Below are 24,339 nucleotides of genomic sequence, written 5' to 3' on the forward strand. Positions count from 1 at the left end.
GAACGGTTTCAGGTAAAGAACGAATTAAGTTCTTAACCTGAGGTACCACTGTACCAAGAAAATAGAACTTACAAGCGTACATGCATAGGACTGCACAACTGAGAGCTAGTTATTTCTTTACATGGTTCCATCATGGGGATAGTGGTGAGGAAGTAAATGCTTCCTTCTTCCCCCACAGTAACTATTAATCCTTCCATTCCCCAACCAGCACCACTAAATCCTGTAAAATCACAGGATTTAGGAGAAACTATCTTTAGCAATTTAATGCATTGAATGGCTTTCACTTCTAAAAGTAAAAGAAGACTGTGTGATAGGAATTGGGTCAGTGAACTGGGAGATTTTGAGGTGGGGAGAAAGAGTGAGACGAGGCTTATTACAGAGAGCAAACAGAACATTTGGTGTCTATTCATTTTGGCTCTGCTGCCACAAAAATAGACATATTTTTCATTTTTATCTCTACAGCTTCTTCAACACTTGCTAGTTGGCACTTGAGGGACCTTAGGAAAAAAGAAACAACATACCTCCCGCACTCACACGGCTTCTATAAAACATATAAATGCATTACACCACATTTAAAAGAAAGAAAGAAGGGAAGAGACCTTAAGAGGAGCAAGAGTACCTGGAGAATAAACAGGTTTTAGGCTTCATGTGAGAAGGAAATAATGAAGATGGCTATCTATCTTGAGGGTGTTTCCACCACCTCGTTGGTCCTTCTGTAATCCCCTGTTGACTTAAAGAATCCCCCCTAAATATCAGAGGCAACCTGGGATTTCTAGCCAACTTCATATTTTGTATTTTGTATTCATATACCAAATACATGTCAGCTGAGAATGGCACATGCTTACCGTATTTAAATGGCACTTATCTTCTTTAAACATTAATAACACCCACAACAACCTGAATAGCTTTAAAAGACAGATTCATGGGAAGATTAGGCTATAGGTGGCTATTAACCCCAATGGCTGCATCCTTGTGTTTCTGGGATTCACAGGTTGGAAGAGTGCAGTTGTGTCCAGATCCTGCTTGTGAGCTTTCCATAGACACCTGGTTAACAAGGCCAAACCTATTAGCCTATTGCCTGTAGGATGATGATGATTCATTAGCCTCAGGACTGAAGAATGGGCACTGGTGATCTGGTGCTAATGCTGAGCTTGGGTCTAGCCTGTCAACAAGACACACTGTTCCTGTTCTTACAGGGGCTGCTTCCATACAGTGGCTAATGCAGCTGAGCTACAGAGATCAAAACAAGATATATTGGAAGGGTGTGGGAGAGTGGGGAGAAAGACTTTTGTTAGGAAATGCAATGTATATTCCATTTTGTGAAAAGGAGAACTGAGCATGTGTTTCCAGTAAGTACAGCTATTGATTATTGTTACAGGAGAAAAATGACCAGTCACAAAGGCTTTCTATTGAATGTACTCTACTGAAAACATTGACAGAGTACCATTGACCATTTGAAATAGCTCGTGCATTTGCGTGTCGAGGTCCCCAAACCACCCCTCAAATAATTCACACCACAGACAGAATTTTTGTTTTGGGTTTTTGGCATGAATTTGGCCACAGCTTTATTAAAATACAAAATATGTGAGTGGTTGCGTAGGGATTGGTTCCACCAACTGTCCCCTAAGGACAGAACTAGCCTTAAGTCAGCAAGCCTTAATTCTACAGGGAGAGACAGGGAGCCGGGTGTGCTAGCCCTCCCCTCTCCCTTCAGGCTCCCAGGGGCTTCACAGTTACGGACATTGCATATCGAGCCCCTGTATTCCTGAACGGAATTTCCCCTACACACAGGCATTAACTTGAGGGGCCAACACAGTCAACAAGACCCCTCATACAACCAACAAAATAACCAATGCCTAACCGCCAACCTTACAAGTTGTGACTATTTGCTATGCAGTAGGCAAAAACCAGATGGCACCAGCCAATCAGCCAGATGGCAAAATTCCTACCGGGCCCCTGCCAAGCAGACGACCCCATGACAGGCACAGCAAGGTCAACACAGAGTCCTAAACATAGGGAGGGAGGGTGGGTGATCCGAAGTACGCAGCCAAAGAAAAGGAATAAACCACGTGCCTGCCTTTTATATTCCTGGGCTGTCCCTCTGAAATGGCAACATGCTCCCCCCCCCCAACAACAGCCTGGGTCCAATCAGAACAGTAGCCACTCAAAGCCCCCACCCCAGCAACTCAGGGGTAGTTTTCTAGGCCCCACCGCAACACATGCTCTCCATGAAGGAGAACCCGCAATGCCCCATTGTTGCTGCTTGATGCTATTTACCCGACTGGAAAGTTAATTGTCTCTGGACTGAGACATACACAAATAAATAGAAGCCATCCAGTGGGAGAAATTGCCCATCTTCCTTCCTCAAGATTATTTTTTTATTATGTTTTTACAAGACAGTGAAACCAGTGCACCTAATTAACATCCATCTTGTCCATGTTCTAATATCATTTCTAAAAAGGCCCTAAACCTTCTTCCAGATGTAGAGTAAATGCATTACCTTCTGGAAAGGGATTATAGCTAGGGATGGCCATATGCCAGTTTACCAGAAGCAGACTTACAGGCAGGATGAAATAAACAAGAAACGGGTTCAGAAAACACGAGGGCAGACATACATGGCATGGCAGAGATAATGGGATCTGATGGATAGCAAGGGAAGATTAATTCACCATACGATAGTAGAATTCCAGATGTTCAAAGGGAATATATAATCAGAAGTGAAGAAAATGAGTGATCCTTTCCAAGACACCGGAACCATGAACAACGCACGGATATCGTTTTATATCCTTTACAGACTCACCTTTGAAAAAGGCTGCCAAATCATTCCAATTTATTAAGTGTCTTCAGGCTTATAAACAGGCCCTTCTTAAACACGGCGATTCCTGAGACAGCATTACACCATCATGTTATGTCTGGTTACATAGTCTTCCATGAAGAACCTATAAATTGCTTCAAAGCTTAATCCAGTGTTGAGAAACTTCCTTACGTCTCTTGAGTTCTTGTTAAATTCCCTGGTGTCGGCTAGAATTCATTTCGGCTCAGCGATACATTGGAGGTTTTGTGCAAGAGCTATGACAGCAAAGAGGGAAAAAGAGGTCAGTAGGGTAAGTGAGTATCTTCTCCAGCACACCCTTAAAGAAGGCTTAAGAAATCATAATTGCGGTGGGGAAAGTTACAATTATTCAAATATAACAACATAGAGGATCTGCATACAACCGAAGAAAATAAGCTGAATCAAAATATAGTCCAAGAAGGGAAGTTCCCTAAGGTGGGAATCCTGGGAGCTGTAGTTTGTTAATGTTGCTGGGAATCATAGCTCTCAGTTCCCAGGATTTTTGCGGGTGGGTGGCAAGAATGTGCTTTAAATGTATGGTATGTACACAACCACAGGCTTTTAAATTGTGTAGAAGATTAGCTCGCACTCTTAGTTTTCTCCTTGCTTCTGGAGATGTTGAGTTTGCCATCCTGGATTTTGTTGCAGCAAGAGGCAAAAAAAATTAGATTAACACAGCTGAAGGTACTGCTGTTAAAGCTTTCTTTCTTCTTTTCGAAAAGAAAACATTTTTAATATACTCCAAATGCTCTAGTATGTATGAAACGTCACTTTTCAACAGCCCAATGCCCACCTGGATTTGGGTGGTTAATTATCAGATAGGCTTACCAGAAATAGGTAGGGGATTTTAATTTTATTTGTGTGGCAGGAATGAGTAATCTGGTACAATTGGTTTCTGTAATGTTAACAAAGCAGTTCGGTTTGAGATTTACCAGATATTTACTTTTTGTAAAAACATCACGTTAAGAATTTGGTCTACATACACAGATGCGGGATGCAGGTGGCACTGTGGGTTAAACCACAGAGCCTAGGGCTTGCTGATCAGAAGGTCGGTGGTTCGAATCCCTGCAACAGGGTGAGCTCCCATTGCTCGGTCCCTGCTCCTGCCAACCTAGCAGTTCAAAAGCACGTCAAAGTGCAAGTAGATAAATAGGCACCGCTCCAAGCGGAAAGGTAAACAGCGTTTCCGTGTGCTGCTCTGGTTCACCAGAAGCGGCTTTGTCAGGCTTGCCACATGACCAGGAAGCCAATAATGCGGGATGAGTGCCACAGCCCCAGAGTCGGTCACGACTGGACCTAATGAGCAGGGGTCCCTTTACCTTTACCTTTTCACAGATGCATAGCTTCTTTAGTAAATGCAAATATTATTCCTAAAATAAAAAGTCTTTTTTCTAAATCCCCTGTTTTACATATTATTTGTAATTTTGGAACCCAGACCATGCTTCTCTTCTAGATTCGTAGAGCTTTTAACTCCTGCATATTTCTGTGTTTTGAAACAACCCTGTCCTCATTTCTGAGTGCTTTGGTGAAGGTTTGTACCGCCTGTAAATTGCACCTTGGTCCCTCAAGACATTCCATGGGACATGGCAGCTGTGTTTAGCATGGGCAAAGGGGCACCTGTTGTACCCATGAGTGCCCTACAAGTGAGTAATGCATGAAAATGGTTTTAGTCACAATACTTTTGGCAACAACTCTGCCTTTATTTGCTTTCTGCTCCAGTAATTATAATGATATACCAAAAATAATTGTTGGCTTTCCTGCTGGCTTGTTCTGAATGACAGAGCAAATAAACAAAGCAAGCAATGAAGACAATAGTGACCTCAGTATTTCGTTGGCACATTTTAATCATATTGAAATTGCTGTAATGTATCTGTTTTCAAAAGCCCAATATAGCCAATGAAAGCAGGATACTCCAAGTAAAGTGGGAGATATTGACCGTGTCTTTGGTCAACACTAATATCACCAGTTCTCTAATCAGATTGCTCCATCAAACATTGTAATTGCCTTAACAGGGTCAAGAGGTTCCAGAATCCATTTTATAAGTGCATTATGATGATATTAGCATCCTTCTGTGTGCCCAGGTCCTCCACTTATTCAATCCACCAGTCAGGAGGAGCAGTAGATATTTACTGCTGCAGACATTTAGGAGCTATGTGAACAAGATTCACAGGCTTGCATCTTTGGCTGGACAGCAAACTGGCCAAAATAAAATAAAAAAGTCAATGAAGGCCATTTCAACCTTCAATTGGCATTCATGAACTTTTTAGACTGAGCTTCCACTGTACCATATAAACTACACTATACTGCTCTATATTACGATAATCTATTCAACACATCAGTGTAGACTGGGTAAAACTGGACATGATTTGATTTAGCAAGGGAAATACTGTATGGAACAATGGGAAGACTCTAGATTGGTAATAACATGTCTTCTCATTACACAAGTCTTCTTTTATATTGTAGAGTGAGAAGGTGCACTGGCAGTAAATCAACAAATGGGTCAGGTGGAAAATCCAGTCTACTCTGTGAAGGCCATTAGAACTTAGCTCAGGAAATTCCCTGTGGAATTGAATGCTTCCTCTAAATCAGAGATGTCAGGATAGGGATGTCAGGTGATCCCTGTCCCAGAATAAGATTATAATTACAATCCTGACATGTACCTCTCCCCTACATATTTATACAGACTTACTGAGCACTACACTCTGCTTCTTGCCTTACCCCAATGGGTAATTGTGTCAATGCTTTGACTGAAACTGAAGAGCCAGTAGCCTATTTTGAAGTAACACAATTTGAGTTGGGAGCAAAATTCACTGATTAGCTCCATCCCGATATCACACATACCAGCTTTCCCAATGCCTAGATGGGGAAAGTTAGTGTGCACAATATCTGGGGTAGGGATAGCCAGTGCTGCACCGCTCTCTGCTCACATGAGCATTACCTTTAAATGGTACTGACCATGTTGTGCGATGTGACTACACATTATTGTAATTTTTATCGTTGAGTGTCAGCCGCACAGAAGTTCTGGGCTGGCTCATTCTGCAGAGTGCTAGATCGCTTTTCTGCTTGGCATGTTCAAGGACTGCTTCAGTTGCAGTTGTTGATTGGCCAGAGCTGCCATTAATGCTACATTTTGAGTATAGAAAGGCTGCAGTTGATGGGAAACCTGCCCAGTCAGTCAAATGCCAGATGTTTATATAAATCATTTGGTACTTTCTCACTGTGATTCCGGCGTGTTCAGCATCTATCATAAATTCTTCTTTTCTATTTGCATTGTGCGTCTGTGCATACATTGAGACCCATTTTGCATGAACACATTTATTGGTATAATGGAGTGGATAAGCAATGTGCCTCCATTGATCAATGATCTATGAAAACTGTTCCATGGCAACCCTTTCACACAACCATGTCCTCATGTTATAACTTCAGATAATCACTTTAAATCAGGCTTCCTCAACCTCAGCCCTCCAGATGTTTTGAGACTACAATTTCCAGCATCCCTCACCACTGGTCCTGCTAGCTAGGGATCATGGGAGTTGTAGGCCAAAAACATCTGGAGGGCCGAGGTTGAGGAAGCCTGCTTTAAATAATGGTGATGAGAACTGGCCTTGAGCTGCATAAGTTCTCTAGACTAATATTACTTTATTATCCATATCAAGCCTCATCTCCCCCCACCCTTACAATAATTTAGTGTTAATAGATGGGAAAGATATAATCCAAAGATAATGGAATTAATACGGTTAAGCCTCAAAAGATGAGAGTTTCATGTCGGGCTACGACAGTGTCAGAGGATGTGGGACAATTAATAATATTTGATATCCAGAGGCTCCTAAGGAATGAGAAACTATGTTATGATCTTTGTGATGTCAGATTTCCTGTCTAATTTGCATGCTTCTGTGTCTTGTCAGTCAGTTGAATGTAAGCCTGAAAACTTCAAGAATTGTTTACATGTTAAAAAGTCATTGTTAGCTAGTAGCAAGGTTTCTGAATATAGTTAAACCTAATTAAGAAAATTCTAAAATGCCTATTGGGAGCTAGAAGTGCCGCTGTTATAATCTTGCAACAACAATTATTTAGGAGGTCAAAACATATGACACAAAGCAGACTGCTGAAGTAAATTGGCATAGAATTGAGGCAAATGGTGACTGGAAGGAAGGCTCAAAAACTTAGCTAGTCCAACATTGTGTTCCCAGTGACCAAGCAGATGCCCATGGGAGGCCAACAGGAAGAACCTGGGCATCACAGCACTTATCCCCTCTTGTGTTTCTTTGCAACTGGTATTTAGGGGCACACTGTTTCTGACAATGGAGATAATATATAGATAACATCATGTCTAGAGGCTATGGGTTGCCTTAATTATCCTCCTGTCAGTTGCTGAAGACATAGGTCAGCAATAAATCAAAAGATCCCCCAAGACAGTGAGGTTAACTTTTTATTCAATGAAACAACCACAGCTTAGGCCTAGTGGTCCCAGCAAATCTTTTTAGGAGGTCTTGTCCGGATAAAGCAGTTGTGAGGACTAAAGGTCCCCACCTTCCCAGTGCCCACTAGGACTCCTCCTCTCCAGGGCCTTTCCCAAGCAGCCTCAGGCTGCGTCTGCATGCAACCACCTTGTGTTCTGCCCGTTTACAGTCTTCTGCTAGTTCTAGGAGATGGGGAGGAGCTGGTCACAGCTGGAGGGAGAGACTCTCTGTCTTTTTCAGCAGCTTGTCTTTCTGTCTCCTGGCCCCACTCCTTTCTAGCTCCTGCTTCTGCCTTGGAGTCTAAACTGTTCTCTGTCTCAGCCTCTTCCTGTTCACTAAATCCTGTTGCCTCTTCTGCTTCTGAAACCTTCTCCTCCCATGCTTCTTCTCCTCCTCCCTCTGGCCACTCATCCCACCCTGGTCATCCCACCACCAATCTCCTGGCTCCAAGCCTCCTTCTCCTGGGGATTCCCTTGGGGGTTCCCCAGCTGATGTCTCCTACCACTCCTCTGCATCCAGCCAGTCTATGACACCTCCATGAATTTGTTATTCCCTTTTTAAAGACATCCAAGCAGGTGGCCATCACTACATCTTGTATGAAATGTCATAGTTTCATGATGTCTGGTGTGAAGCACTTCCTTTTACCTATTCTGAATCTCAAGCAACTTAAAGAATAAACGCTAGTCCATTGACTGGGTAGTTGGAACTGATGAGAAAAATTAGTGAGTGAAAAAATATTCATGGAATTGTGGATTTGGAAATTATGCTACAAATCATCTAGTGCAAAACCCCTACCTTAGTTCACTAGCAGGTGCTTTAGATCTGACTGTGTTGAGCCTGTCCCACACAGGGAGGTGACCATAAATTATCTCATTATGAAGACATGATAAATATGCACACATATTTTCAGGCAACACCAAATGTTACAACTGAAGGCAGATTGTGATGAATGGACAACAGCATGGCAGATGGGATTCAACATTAATAACTGCAAAGCAGCAAACTTTGGAAGAAAGATAATTTTATCTACAAATATCAGTGAAAACGCCAAGGGTTGTTTTCAGCAAAGCTGTACTCAGAGTGGACCCACTGAAATGAATGAACCAATGCTAAGAATGTTTATTAACATCTTTTTTTTTAATTTTTAGTTTGATTTTACATATACATACATACACACACACATCAAATAATCAGAATATTAAAAAAGAAGTAAAAAAAGCATATCAGCAACGAAAAAGTAAAAAGAAAAAGAGATGAAAAAAGTCTCAAAAACAAGCCTTTTCAAATACAATTCTTTGTAGAGAGTACGAGCCGTCTTTTTGCAACTCCTAGCTTGACTCCTTGATTCCTAACATGACTTCTCTCTACCCATGAATGTTACTTGATAATTCCTTTTCCTAAATCTCTGTATTCAGTTGGTAAGTCTGTGGAGAAACATTCTGGTTGCCAGTGGGATTTTAATCTATGCTAAACCAAGTAATGGTCTGGGAATCTCCATTTTTCATATATTTTATAAAAACATCCCATTCTCTCCTTATTCTCTCCTTTGAATGATTTCTTATTGAGTCTATAAGTTTAGCCAATTCTAGGTATTCACTTAGTTTTAACAGCCATTCTTCCTTTGTTGGTATTATATTACTATTCCAGTGTTTTGCTATCATGATCCTGGCGGCCATGATTGTGTATAAAAAGACTCTCTTGTTACCCTTTGGGATGTCTGTTGTGAAAATTCCTAATAACAATAATTCGGGTTTTTTAAAGAATGTGTGTCTAATCATTTTTTTTAATTTCATCATAAATCATGTCCCAGAATATATCATCAATGGGTCTTCTTGGCTGTACCCCTACCCTTTTGGTTACTTTGCACAGAGCTGGGGATTGAAATACAGAATCGCAACCCTCCTCTCCCTCCATGTTTCATGCTTTCAAACTGCTAGGTTGGCAGGAGCTGGGACCAAGCAACGGGAGCTCACCCCATCACAGGGATTCGAACCGCCGACCTTCTGATCGGCAAGCCCTAGGCTCAGTGGTTTAACCAGTAATGCACACTAAAAATGCTGAAGATTTTTTTCGTGAGGATGTTTCCTGCAAACTGATACAGAAAAGTGGTGAATTTAAAGTTTTAAAAAGGGGAAGCCAAGAGAAACCAAAAACGGACAGATTTGTCTATCCCTCGTTGCTTGCACAGATTAGCCCATTTGCCACTGTTAATGAATTAAAAGAAGTGTCAGAAATAAGGCCAGTACTGCAGTACAATATTATTATCCGAGTCTGTGGTGTGATGGCATTTAGAATAATGTGTGTAATTTGGACTGCTGTTCTTTAAAAAGAAATGGCAGCCTGATTAAAAAAAAAAGATGCAGAACAAGGTGATTAATACAGTTAAGTGAAGTGGATCAATTTTCATATGAATAAATACTTAAATAGTTATGGCTATATAGTCTGAGGGAGATTTGATGGAGAGTTACAAGATTATAAGTAGAGAGAATAAATTAAAAATATTTTTTCAGTCTCTCAACCTTCAAGAAATTGTGATCACCCCATACCCATCAACATCCTGTTTCCCCCCATGAGAGCATGGCAGCCATTCTGGGTGCTTTACTCTCGTGATTTCGGGGGAGGGGGAAGAGATCTTGTCCCCCTATTGTTGTTTTTCCAGGTCTGCGGTGATCTTGCGCACTGCTCCCAAAAGCACATTTTTTTGGAACAGTGCCCAGAAAAAAACATCTTTTTCTGTGTCCACAATCTTCCAAGGCAACTCAGAACTTGCATTTTGGGGTGCTGTGTCTGAAAACCCACCACTTTCCCCTGGTTTGCAGTTTCAAACAAGTCACATGACTTGTGCAGGATTTTGAACCTGGAAGATAGTGTCCCAGATTTGGGCCGTGTCACATTGACCTTTTGGTATAAAAGGTCATCAGAGATTAAGGCCTTTTGTGCATTACACATTGAAAGCAGCATCACACCACTTTAAATCGTCATGGCTTCCCCCAGAATCTTCGGAACTCTTGTTTGTAAAGGGTGCCGAGTGTTTTTAGGAGACATTTTATTTGTCTCACAGAGGAATTACCAGAGTTCCCTAGGAAGAGGAATTGACTGTTAAATCACTTGTGGAATAGTACATCTGTGTGGGGGATAGGAATCTCCTAACAACTCTCAGCAAGCTTAACAAACGACAGTACCCAGGATTCTTTGAGAGAAGCCATAACTGCTTTGCTTTCAATGTATGAGGGGGCAATAAGAGTGGGTCGCACTGGGTGACACCCTGAAGGGAGAGTGACAGTCTTTGCGCCCCCCCAAGCCCCCGAGCCTAGCCTCGCCTCGGCGCCTGGTTAAAAAGTTCACTCGCAGCAGCTGGCTTGCTTTCCTTCCTTGTTCCTCCCCTCTCTAGCAACTCGGCTCCCGCATGCACACATGGTGCTCCCCCCCAGCAGATACGCCGGTCAAAGCTTCCTGCTGGGCGGAGGAGCCGGAGCGCTGTGTGCGCACGCCGGGAGCAGGCCGAGTTGCTAGAGGGGCCAGGGAGGGCGAAAAGCGTTTTAGAGCCAGGGTGCTGCATCCATTGCGTAGCCGCTCCCCCCTCTGTCCCTCCATCCCTGCCAGCCCTCCCTCCCTTTGGTGCGGCCTCACTGAGTGGCCAAGCCTGGAGCCGCCCTGAAGAAGCCATGGTGAGTGCCGCCATGGCTGCCAGCCTGACCGGGGCCCTGTGGAGGATGCAAGCGACCGAAGAGGACATGCACTCAAGTCTCAGACCCCTACCCCACCCCACCCCACCTCCCCTTATTACCCACATTGCACCTCCTCCTCTTCCCCCCTCTGAGATGGTGCCCTCTTTGCTCCACACTAACAGCAATGGCGCGTGCACGGCACTGCACGGGACTGTTGTCAGCGCCCCCCACACGGGGCAGTTCAAGGAATTGATTCAATGGCACCCCCGAGCAAAGCTCTCTCTCCCTCTCACCTCCCCCCCCCCCACGCCCCATGCACTTTGGTCCAGTTGCGAAGGCTCCGCAAAAACTGCGGAGGGAAAGGTTTCTGCCTCTCTTGCAAATCGCCCCAAAATCCCATGTCCAGATCACCTGCTTGCTTGCTTGCTTGCTAGCAGCAAAGGGGAAAGAAGCAAACGGGACGGGGGGAAAAACAAACGAATGAAGCTGAAACTTCTCCTCCCCTTCCTCCTCCAGGAAGCAAGAGTGTGGAAGGTAGCAAGAGAGTGGCTGCATCCTGCAGGAGGGCCTCGGCAAATCAGCATGGGTGTGTGTGTGTGACAAAAGAAAAATCCGCACCAGGTGCCACCTGGGCTTGCTACGCCTCTGCACTTGAGTCCTATTTGGGTGCTTAAATGCCCCTTGCAATTGGAATCAAGTGTGGACAAAGATAGTAGTAGCTCTGCCCACCCCACATTACCATTTTCACTGGCCTCCACAAGTTGCTAGGAATTGTCCACAGTGGAGAGCCTGCTCTACTTGAATAGGCTTCCTGTATGATTTAGAACTGCAAAACTCCTCAATTCAGAAGTCATCCTTCCAGTTTATGGAGGGTGGCAGTAACAGTGACCAGAGAGTGGACTTAGCATGCTCACCCACACCCTTGCTCATCACCTGAATGATATTGAGCGTGTCTAAACAGAGCTTTGGGTACCCCCCTCCGATATACAGCAGCAATTTGGTGCCTTTTGTTCCCATTCACAGTTATGTGCTGATCTTCTGGAGTTTGCTTTAAGAAAATCCTCACATATCGTGACTTAGATTTGAAACTATTCACAGGCTTTCTTTCATCAAATGCCAAAACCGGAACTAGCGTGCTGGTTTTCTAAACTGGCATGACATAATGATTCTGAAGTGTGTTACCGAAAGGTTATTAATAAGAACCATAAACGGAGTTGCTGGACAAGTCTACTCATTCTTGTTTGTGTAGAAACTATTTTGAGAAGAAACTTTATAACTGCTTTGTGGAAAACAGTCATGGAAAAGCAGTCATGGAAAACTAGACAAATAAGGATGGGCAGGTTCCGTAGTCATTTCCTTCCTTCTTGGAGTACTAGCCTGTGAAAACAAAACACATATAAAATGTGTATGTGTGGGGGTTTTTTTGGGAAAAAAATGTTGCATACAGTGCTGTCATATTTAAACCGTAGAATCTTCATGTTAGTCCAGTCTCACTCCCACCCTAAAAAGCACCTCTAATAGATGGTGCCAGAACTGGGGACAGCACACCAAAGCAAAATAGAGTGGCACCATTAGTTCTAGAGACCTGGGCATTATGCACCTGTTGTAGTAGTCTGGAATCGCATTAGCCTATTTGGATGTTGCATCATACTGCTGACTCACATTTAGTTTTGGTCTACTAAAACCCCAAGATCATTTTAACAACCCTACTATCATCCTGTATTTGTCCATCTGATTTGTCCATCTCTGCTGAAATTCATTTTGATAGTTTTGGCCCAGCTCTTCATTCTGTCAAGATCATATTGAACTCTGTTTCTCTCTATTAACTACTTCATCCAGTCTGGTGTCACCTGCTAATTTGATTAGCATCCCTCTACCCCTTTGCGTTGTGGTTAAACCACTGAGCCTAGGGCTTGCTGACCAGAAGGTCGGCGGTTTGAATCCCTGTGATGGGGTGAGCTCCCGTTGCTTGGTCCCAGCTCCTGCCAACCTAGCAGTTCGAAAGCACGTCAAAATGCAAGTAGATAAATAGGAACTGCTACAGCGGGAAGGTAAACGGTGTTTCCATGTGCTGCTCTGGTTTGCCAGAAGCGGCTTTGTCATGCTGGCCACATGACCTGGAAACTATACACCGGCTCCCTCGGCCAATAATGTGAGATGAGTGCGCAACCCCAGAGTCGGTCACGACTGGACCTAATGGTCAGGGGTCCCTTTACCTTTACCTTTACCCCTTTGCCTTAGCAGTTTTTAATGATGTTAAACACCGGACCTGGCACAGAACTCTGCAGCACCTCATATATGAGAGATTTGCAGTGAAACCTAACAATACTCGTTAGTATATGAAGTAGTTATGGGCCACAGAGTTCTGTTGCCATGTCCCCCCTTCTCCTGAGAGGGAGGAAGTCAGGTTTGTGTCATGGACTGGTTGGACACAGAGGAAAGGTGCAAGGAACCAAAGGAAGAAGGCTCAGATGATGGGTGGTGGGATGATGATGAGTCGTCTGAGGAGAAGACTGGGAAGAGGAGGTGATTAGTGAGCTGGGAGAGTCTGTGGCAGAGAGAAGTCCAGAATCAGAAGCTGGCAAGTTGGAGGAGGGAGGTCAAGAGGCAGAGATGAGTCAGGCTAGTGAAAATCTTCCCCACCATCTCCCAGAACCAGGAGAGGCATGAAGAGGGCAGAGGAGAGACTGGCTACACACAGTCACAGTCTCCGATTGCTTGGGAAAAGCCCAGGAGAGGCGGAGACGTCATAGACAGCTGTTGGGGAGGTGGGGTCCTTTAGTCTTGGCAACTGATTTCATGGAGTAAGGCCCACAGAGAGTGAGTTGCTGTGCTTATTAAGCCCGACACCAAGTCTGTAGAAATAATGGTTTTGCTAACAAAGAGTTAACTCCAAATTGGAACTGTGTGATTTACTGACCTGCGCAGTCTGTGACAGTTTGTTTCCTGTTAGTTTTCTGATATGCAGCTCCACTTCCAGGTGCTCCACCTTTTAAAGAACCTCTGGAGATGCAACAGCGCCTGCTTCCTTTCACAGGGTTGTTCTACCTCTAGATCTCCTGCCTCAAGTAAAGAATCATAGAATCATAGAACTGAATCATAGAATCATGGGGGGGGGGGTTGAACTAGTTGGCCCACAGCTTCCCCTCCAACTCTACGATTTTAAAATAGGAAAATAATAGCTGCCACATTCAGGATTCATCTGCAAAAACATGCTGCTGTTGTTAAACCCCACAATAAAGCCTCTGCCTGCAGATTGTCATATACTGAATGTGCAGATACATGGATTTTATGACCAGCTTCATGATTAATGACTAGAATCAATGGACAGATGGTCTAAACATTCTACTGACAGTGAAAATCAATCACTTTATACTACAAAACACAAATATTTCTTTCTCAGTTTCATTCAGCATATTGTTCTAAGCTGTCCCTTTCTTATTCTTTGGTGGGGAAAATAAATCTTTAGAAGTTATTTTCCTTTATAAGTTACTTCCCCTTCTTTGCCGGTTGAACTACTTGGTTTGAAGAGGACCTGAGGAGAAAGATCCCCTGCTGTTAAGGGGGCTTCTCACCTTGGAAAAGGGGGTAGAAAGTCATCAATGGTCAAATGGATGTATTGGAGATTTTGTCAGGAGTCCATCGCATGCTGTGGCTTTTTTCTTCTTTGGGAACAAAGATCTGTGTGGAAATGGAAAACACAATTACTTTAGTAATTGATATTGTTGCTTCCTGATTCTCTCTCCTCTTAATTATTAGACACAGATCTATTTTGTTAGCCAATGCTTTGACATCTAAACTTAAGTCAACTGTCTATTTTATTATATTTTAATGTTGAGTTGCTACAATAGATTGTGTCCAGCATAGTTCTCAATCAACATCAAATCTGAAAATGCAGCATTTCAAAGAAGAAAAAGAGGAGGAGGAAGAAGGAAGGAAGGAAGGAAGGAAGGAAGGAAGGAAGGAAGGAAGGAAGGAAGAAGTTATTATGTATACCCCGTGCATCTGGCTGGGCCTCCCCAGCCACTCTAGGAGGCTTCCAACAAAATATTAAAAATACAGTAAAACATCAAACATTAAAAAACTTCCCTAAACAATGACTGGTAAACAAATTCATTTTTTAAATAAAAATAAATCCACAATTTTCAATAATCAAAGCATAAAAGAAATACTGCAATATCACAATGAAACAATACAATTCACAACAGCAGCACACAATTTTGCATGTGTACTAAGAATCATAGAGCTGGAGGAGATATCAAAGGCCAACCAGTGGATGATGCAGAAAATCTCCTATGTGGGCAATTAGCCTCCATGTAAAAACCTGACTCCACCGTCATCTGAGGCAGTCTGTTCCACTGCTGAAAAGCTCATAATGTCAGGAAGTTCTTCCTGATGTGTAACGGAAACCCCTTTCTTGTTATTAGAAGCCCTGGGCTCAGGTCCCACCCCTGGAAGCAAAAGAACAAATATGCTCCACCATCTATGTGACAGCCCTCCAGATATTTGAGGATAGCTCTCGTACTGCCTCTTCATTGTTTCCACTCCAGGCTAAACATACCCAACGATGACAATTAAACCTAGAACTGGAATTAGAACATTATATACAGCAAAGCAAAGCACATAATAACTCCACCGGTAGCAGATGAGTTGGGGGGGGGCACTTAGCTGGGAGGAGTAAGGCGGCAGGGACGTAGCCGTTGTGCAAACACACTGACAGGAATGCCATATTGGCTCCACCAGTGCCTTTGCACAGCACGGACCTTCCTACTGCCTTGCTCTCCTTCAGCGGTGATCCTGTTGGATAAGCCATAGCTGCCAAGTACCCCGTATTTCCCAGGAAACCCCCATTTTTTAAAATCCTTTCCCGCTGGTCTCCCGTTTGAGCTCCTCTCCCGTTAATCTCCCTTATTTTGGCTCCTGTTGGCGGCCATTTTTCTGGTGTTGCTTTGCCCATCTATGGGCACCAGAAAATGGCTGACGCCGGAAGTCGTGTCTATGGAAGTGCGTAGACGCAACTTACGGCATTGCTTTGCCCATCTATGGGCACTGAAAATGGCCGGCGCCAGTACCGGAAGTGCGTCTACGCACTTCTGGACATGCGTCTATGCAACTTCCGGTGTCGCGCGGCTGCTGATCCCGGATTTCTTCGCGAGAGACTTGGCAGGTATGGGATAAGCATTGCCACCCGCCTCTACTGTCTGCTACTGAACTCCATGACATTCTGATGTCCAGCATGGCTCCCATTATCCCTCAAAAGCACTTTTAGCTGGTGTCAAAAGGTTACCAATGATTGAGATGATCAAACTGTCAAAGAGAGGGAGTTCCGCAGTTGTCATAGCAGGGTACATCCAAAGAAATCCAGGATCCATTTGTTTCTTTATGAAACAAAAAGTGAGTACCGTATTCCTCCCCCCCCCCCGTAAGATGACAGACTAGGCACTTAGTAAACGTGGTACAGCAATATGCCATGGAACTCATGCATATTGCATGAGGCATTAACTTTATGTAAATTTACCTAAAGTATCGTGTTCTTTTGGGAGGTTTTACATACATTTCTGTCCTTTTTTAAAAAAAAAAACCAACTCCACTTTTAAAATAATCGTTTTAAATGTCTTTAATATAATTCCAAATAATGATGATTGGTAAAATCTAAATTCATTTTACATTAGGAATCTTAATTTAAAATGCAAGGTACAACACCTGCATTCAGAAGTATTTTCTAATCAAATGCTAGCAATAACCAGGCAATAGGAAACTTTTTTTTTTAAAGAAGATTAAATCCTTTTTATAATTCCACACACTAGATAGATACAGCATATGAAAACAGCAAAGCTATGCAGGGCATGGAATGGAAGATTCTTTTTGTCCTATTTAATTCAGCTGATTACATTCATTGTCATCAAACAACCAGAAATCATTTCCTAGTATTCAAACAATTGTCACATAGAGGTCCCTGTCAACTCAGTGAATTTGTTTTGCATGATATAAAAGAAAACAGAAAAACTTGGCCAGAATGAATGTGCTGTATGAAGGATTGTTGTGATGTTTGATTATGTGTTTCCCATTAAAGTAACAATAAAAAACCCTAATCAGATGTTTTTAAACTGCATTTGTGGAAGGGGATATGCTGTCATGTGTACTGACAACCTCAGATACCCCTGCCCTTCCTACAGGGTTTCAGGGGGGATTGTAAGCCTTTTCGGCCAAACATGGTTTCAATTCTCACGATTGGGCATCCTGATCGCAGGGAGAATTGTAACCACATCTTCTTCAGAGATACAATATAATAATGCCTGAACAGGGCTAAAGTCTAAAGCAGCAATCCTAACCATGTTTACTCCTACAGATTTCAATGAGACTTTATCCTATGAAAGTGGAGTTAGAATTGCTGCTGAGTACACTATTACATTGAGGACCCAGGTGGCGCTGTGGGTTAAACCACAGAATCTAGGGCTTGCTGATCAGAAGGTCGGCAGTTCGAATCCCTGCAACGGGGTAAGCTCCTGTTGCTCGGTCCCAGCTCCTGCCCACCTAGCAGTTCGAAAGCGCATCAAAGTGCAAGTAGATAAATAGGGACCGCTCCGGCGGGAAGGTAAACGGCGTTTCCGTGCGCTGCTCTGGTTCACCAGAAGCAGCTTTGTCATGCTGGCTACATGACCCGGAAGCTGTCTGCGGACAAACGCCAGCTCCCTCGGCCTATAGAGCGAGATTAGCGCCGCAACCCCAGAGTCGGACACGACTGGACCTGATGGTCAGGGGCCCCTTTACCTTTTTTACACTATTACATGAGTGTAATACTTTGATCTTCCCTCTGAGGGCTGACCAGGCATGACATGGGAGATTCTTCAGAAGGAAATAATGCAAAAATAAAATAAAAATAACCAATTGCTTTTTTTTAACCTGGTAAAATTTTGAAAGAGTTTGCAGTGCTCTATGGGATGAGGATTGTGACCTGATTTGGGAGCGGGACAAGGAAAGGCTGCTGTTTTGAGAAAATAATCTTTTCATCTGCCTAAAAGTACACTTGCAAAATTTGCACTTATATTTTACAACCAAATGACTGCTTTTAGAAGCAAGCAGTTTAGTGACTGTGTAATAGGCAGGACATTTTGACTTGTTTAAGGCCACCAAGACTTTGACTAAGCATACCTTTAGTCAAAGTCTCCCCTGCCCCACTTCACAGGGATTTACACTAAAGAAGCCAGGCATGTGTGGTAGTACTATAGCTAATAAAATATGTCTAAGTGGCAGATTGAATGGTATGGAAACTGGGGAATCTTCACATATCACATTTGTTCAATTTGACAGTGATCTCTTGTGTTTTCTCCATGTCCCTCTTAGAGGTTTCCACTGTGGATTCTGAGGTACATTTTACTGCTGGATTTCCTGTTTAAATTTAAATGCCACATTGCAAGTCAGTATTGGAGAAGTATTGTCATTTTAATACCATAGAAGAGCACACTCAATGGATGAAAATAAGCTGGCTGTTTTTCTTCTTCTTCCCCAAATCTGTTCCACACCTTTTTCGAAGATAATCAGAAACAGAAGATTTTGCATAGTTTCCTTGTAATACGTTTGGTATCTTGTTACAGGTAGGTAGCCGTGTTGGTCTGGATCGAAGTAAAATAAAAAAAATTCCTTCAGTAGCACCTTAAAGACCAACTAAGTTTTTATTTTGGTATGAGCTTTCGTGTGCATGCACACTTCTTCAGATACAGTGAAATGGAAGTTTCCAGGCACTTATGTAGAGAAGGGGTGGGGAGGGGTGGGGATGGGGAGGGGGGATCACTCAGAAGGGTGGTGGAAATGGGTGATTGACTGACTGATAGCTGTTGATGACCGCAAACGACTGCAAATGGTTTTGCATGAAAAAGCATTTGGTATCTTGTTATCTGTTTGTTCTGGGAATGTAGAAAGATTGCTATTCAAACTATCTTAATTGGAATGCAGTCCATTCAAGTTTGCCTAGCAATATTTCATTTATTTTGGGAACCACATTACCATCCTCTAACTACTCAGATCCACCACTTTTTCCCAGTTAAAGTTCTTTTTTCACCCCCTTCCATTCACTTGTAAAATGCTCCTGACATTAGAATCAGAAACTGTGTCTGTAGGTAGCAACTGCTCTTCAGTCATCCCAGGAGATCAAGACCACTTCATCTGGGCACCATTATCCAATAAGTAAGCTTCCTGAGGTTGGTGTCTAGCCTGGACTTATTGGAAGGGCACTAAATATTTGCTGCCTCAGGTCGGTCTTCAATCCATGATTTATTAGCTAACAGTTTGCCACAGGTCTCAGCTTGCTTTTTCCTCAGCTGCTCTTAGTATTTCTCCATTGTTTTCAGTAGCTATGTGGATTCTTGTGCTGCACTATGAACTGCTAATTTGGATATTTTCTCCTTTGGTCATTGCATAAACCAGGAGTCGCCAATCTCTTCAGGCCCACAGGCATATTTGAAATCCCGAGAAACTGTTGTCGGCACTACCCACAAGCTATAACCAAGCGTGTGGCTACTATGTTGTTGTTTAGTCGTTTAGTCGTGTCTGACTCTTCATGACCCCATGGACCAGAGCACGTTAGGCACTGGCCACCCGCAGTTTGGTCAGACTCATGTTGGTGGCTTCGAGAACACTGTCCAACCATCTCCTCCTCTGTTGTCCCCTTCTCTTGTCTTTCCCAACATCAGGGTCTTTTCCAGGGAGTCTTCTCTTCTCATGAGGTGGCCAAAGTATTGGAGCCTCAGCTTCAGGATCTGTCCTTGCAGTGAGCACTTAGGGCTGATTTCCTTAAGAATGGATAGGTTTGATCTTCTTGCAGTCCTTGGGACTCTCATGAGTCTCCTCCAGCACCATAATTCAAAAGCATCATTTCTTCGGTGATCAGCCTTCTTTATGGTCCAGCTCTCACTTCCATACATCACTACTGGGAAAACCATAGCTTTAACTATACGGACCTTTGTCGGCAAGGTGATGTCTCTGCTTTTTAAGATGCTGTCTAGGTTTGTCATTGCTTTTCTCCCAAGAAGCAGGCGTCCTTTAATTTCGTGACTGCTGTCACCATCTGCAGAGATCATGGATCCCAATAAAGTAAAATCTCTCACTGCCTCCATTTCTTCCCCTTCTATTTGCCAGGGGGTGATGGGACCAGTGGCCATGATCTTGGTTTTTTTGATGTTGAGCTTCAGACCACATTTTGCGCTCTCCTCTTTCACCCTCATTAAAAGGTTCTTTAATTCATCCAGTGCATCCTTTCACATGATGAATTCTGCATATAACTTAAATTAGCAGGGAGACAATATACAGCCTTGTCGTACGCCTTTCCCAATTTTGAACCAATCAGTTTTTCCATATCCAGTTTTAACTGCAGCTTCTTGTCCCACATAGAGATTTCTCAGGAGACAGATGAGGTGATCAGGCACTCCCATTTCTTTAAGAACTTACCATAGTTTGCTGTGGTTGACACAGTCAAATGCTATTATAGAATGCTTCTTTTAAATATAATGTCAGCAGGTGTTGGGGTTGAGGTTGGGGTTACGGAGAGAGGCGGGGAAAGGACCCTGCCGGTACTATGGAAGGCCTCTGTTGGTATGTGTGTGCATTGTCAAACTTCTGATAAATCATGACAGGGTGAATACCTAGATGCCAGTTATGAGTTCAAACTTGACTGTATTCCATGGTGGCCAAGATCTTTAAGTCTGAAAGGGCAATTAGGAAAAGAACTATATGATGGTCCACCACCACCAATAAGCAGGGGATCAGGGCACCACCCCTAGCCCAACCTTGCCACTGTTGACCTCTGAACCTTGTGTTTGGACTTAGGCTTTTCATGTTGGCCTGAACTGTGATGTCCCCACTCTGTGTTGCCTGGAAAATGGTATCTGAAGAAGTGTGCATGCACACGAAAGCTCATACCAAAATAAAAACTTAGTTGGTCTTTAAGGTGCTACTGAAGGAATTTTTTTTATTTTACTGGAAAATGAAGAGAGAGTGCTGTCTCTTTTAGTAATCCAGTTGACACTGAATTACAGGCTTAACTTTCTTAATTCAGTGCTGTGAAGCATCCTGGTGAAACCCCCAGATGTTGCTGGACTTCATTTCTTACAATCCCTAACCATTGGCCATGCTGGCTGGGACAAATGGGAATTGGAGTCCAACAACTTCTGGAGGGCCACTGGTTTTCCTCCACCAATCTACAGTACACTCAGAAACCTATTATCATTACATTAGGCATTTAGTATTTTCCCTGCCAGTAGTTCTGCAGGACAGGAAGGAAGCAACAAAAATCAATCTTTCACACTGCCTTTTCTTAACTTCCAAGAAATCTGCTTAACTCTACCTTTGTCAATATATGTTCAGTAGAGCTTCAAATTGCAGTTGGTCAGCAACAGATAAAAGACTGAACTATAGAAAAACTGGTGAGCAGATATAATTTACTGGGATATAATTCAGCAGCCAACTTCAGTGAGGAAATGACTGAGCACTTAGGTTGTTAATGAACCTCTATAACTTTCCCCCCTATTTTTTACTGGGTCTGAAGACAATAGTTCTTGTGAAAAGGAAGTTTGATTAGTACCGATTAGGAAAAAGGGAGAAGGGCTTCAAGAATACAGAACAGAATGTAATTTGTTGACAATGAAACAGATCGTTTGACCAATACAGTCTTTCAAATATTGTAGTCTATGAACTAAAATACATGAAATTATTGTTTTCATTATTTTCTTACGCTGAAACCATAACATATTTAGTAGATCAATTGGCTTTTAAATGTTTCCTTTCAGGATTATTGCTTATTTTAAATGCAAAAACTAATAAGATTTCCTCTTGAAAAGGACATGATTGAGTATTTAGCAAAAATCTTCCTGATGAGTTAGCTCTTTTGAATTCTCTCCTCCCCACCCCATACTGGCCAGCTTTAGCAGAATCTAATTAGAGTTGCCTGCTATTAATTCAAATTAAGCTTAGTCTTGATTTCATTCTTCTCCAGAAATTTCCTTTTCTGGATTTTTTTAAATAAAAAATATATATCTAAAAATTCAATAATAATTGGTTCCATGAATAAACCTGTGATAATCAAGTTCAAATTAATAATTGCAATAGAATATGAGACATTCATTTATTGGAGCACATTGCCCTTTTGAACGCACCAATGTCTAATTAAGTACTGCTTCAAATGTTGTTCTTTTAAATAATTTAGTCAGTAGTTTGCAGAGTTAATGCAATTTATTCATAAGATCTAAGCTTTTTGACCACAACTGCTAAAATATGTGGGGTACTTGGGTTTGGGACTGTTTATTTCCATATTGAATTGTATCTAAATGCAAACCAGTTCATTGTCTATTACTGAAAAGCAATTAAACGGAAGATAAACATGTTGATTCCCTTTACGCCAAAACAAACAAACACAATACCCCATTCCATTTGAAATCATTTTTTTCTACCAATGCTCAGAATATCAGGACAGGATAATGCTAGTCTTTCCTCCCTGGTTCTGCAGTTTTCAAGGTAAAAAGAGAGGAAAACATTTGCTTGATAAGTTTGTTCCTAAATTTTGAAGCCCATTAGCACACCAATGTTTCAAGTGAGCCTTGAACATGAAAGTACTGGGTGGGCAGTTAAACCTTGAGCCAGTTCTAAGGTCTGCCATGGAAGTATTAGCTAGGCTTGCAGCAATGAAGCCTCTTAACAGTGATAGGTCACAGAAGAAAACATATTTCTGTCTGAACTCGATAGATAGAGGCTTATAGGTCAGGCCTGCTCACTGGTCTAAGTCTTTTGCTGCTGTTTCTTGTAAAATGCTGTCACCTTCTATCCTCACTTTCATTTTATTTTTCCTCTAACAACAAAAAAACACAAAACAACAACAACAATAACAACAACAACAACAACAACAACAACAACAACTTATTACTTATACCCCGCCCATCTGGCTGGGCTTCCCCTGTCACTCTGGGCGGCTTCCAGCAAACATTAAAATACATCAAATATCACAGATTAAAAACTTCCCTAAACAGGGCTGCCTTTAGGTATTTTCTAAATGTCAGGTAGTTGTTTATCTCTCTGACCTCTGATGGGAGGGCGTTCCACAGGGCGGGTGCCACCACTGAGAAGGCCCTCTGCCTGGTTCCCTGTAGCTTTGCTTCTCGCAGCGAGGGAACTGCCAGAAGGCCCTCGGCGCTGGATCTCAGTGTCCGGGCAGAACGATGGGGGTGGAGACGCTCCTTCAGGTATACTGGACAGAGGCCATTTAGGGCTTTAAAGGTCAGCACCAACACTTTGAATTGTGCTCACAAACGTACTGGGAGCCAATGTAGGTATTTCAAGATCGGTATTATGTGGTCTCTTGTCTTACTTGATAGATCTTATTCTGACTTCTGTTCTGTTGAAGACTGGTAGCCACAATATGTAAATATAATTTAAGATGATGTGGACCTTGCGAGCAAATCATTAATATAGTGTGTGTGTGTGTGTGTGTGTGTGTACAGACAGCCATTAAATGTCCCAAATAAGTAACTACCACCACAACACCAGAGCTTTACACAGAGTAAAGGTAAAGGACCCCTGACAGTTAAGTCCAGTCGCAGACGACTCTGGGGTTGTGGCGCTCGTCTCCGCTTTACAGGCCGAGGGAGCCTTTTCCCAGGTCATGTGGCCAGCATGACTAAGCTGCTTTTGGCTCAACGGAACACTGAAACCAGAGCAGCGCACGGAAACAGCGTTTACCTTCCCACCGGAGTGGTACCTATTTATCTACTTGCACTTTTTGGCATGCTTTCGAACTGCTAGGTTGGCAGGAGCTGGGACTGAGCAATGGGAGCTCACCCAATCGGGGGGATTCGAACCGCTGACCTTCTGATCGGCAAGCCCAAGAGGCTCAGTGGTTTAGACCACAGTGCCACCCGTGTCCCTAACACAGAGTTGACCCACTGAAATAAATTGAGCTTAGCCATATTCATTAATTTTAATGGGTCTACTCGTAGTAAGACTTAGTGGAATACTCCCCAAGAACTTGAAATAGCCCTTTTATCAAATGAAAAACTCTGGGGATATTTGTGTGGCAACTTTGAAACCTTTTGATTTGAAAGTTGACAAAAAATATCAGGATCTACGAAGAAACCAGCATATGCTCAGCTGGGCAGCTGGCTATTTGACTTGTAGCCAACATTTGATTCTTACAGTTGGTATCGGTTAGTAAATGGGAGTGGGGGACCCTGTAAGCCCTTATGTCTGCATCCAGTGGGAATCAGATGATCTGCATGACAGGATTTGACCCCCAAATAAAATTAGTTGCTACAAAGATACATTGTACTACAGCTTGGCAATGCCAAGTCCAGTGAAGAACTCAGGGGCACTTCAACCTAGCAGCTCATCACATGGT

Source organism: Zootoca vivipara, chromosome 9, assembly GCF_965207765.1.
Source record: "Zootoca vivipara chromosome 9, rZooViv2.hap1.1, whole genome shotgun sequence".
In the NCBI taxonomy this organism is placed as follows: domain Eukaryota; kingdom Metazoa; phylum Chordata; class Lepidosauria; order Squamata; family Lacertidae; genus Zootoca; species Zootoca vivipara.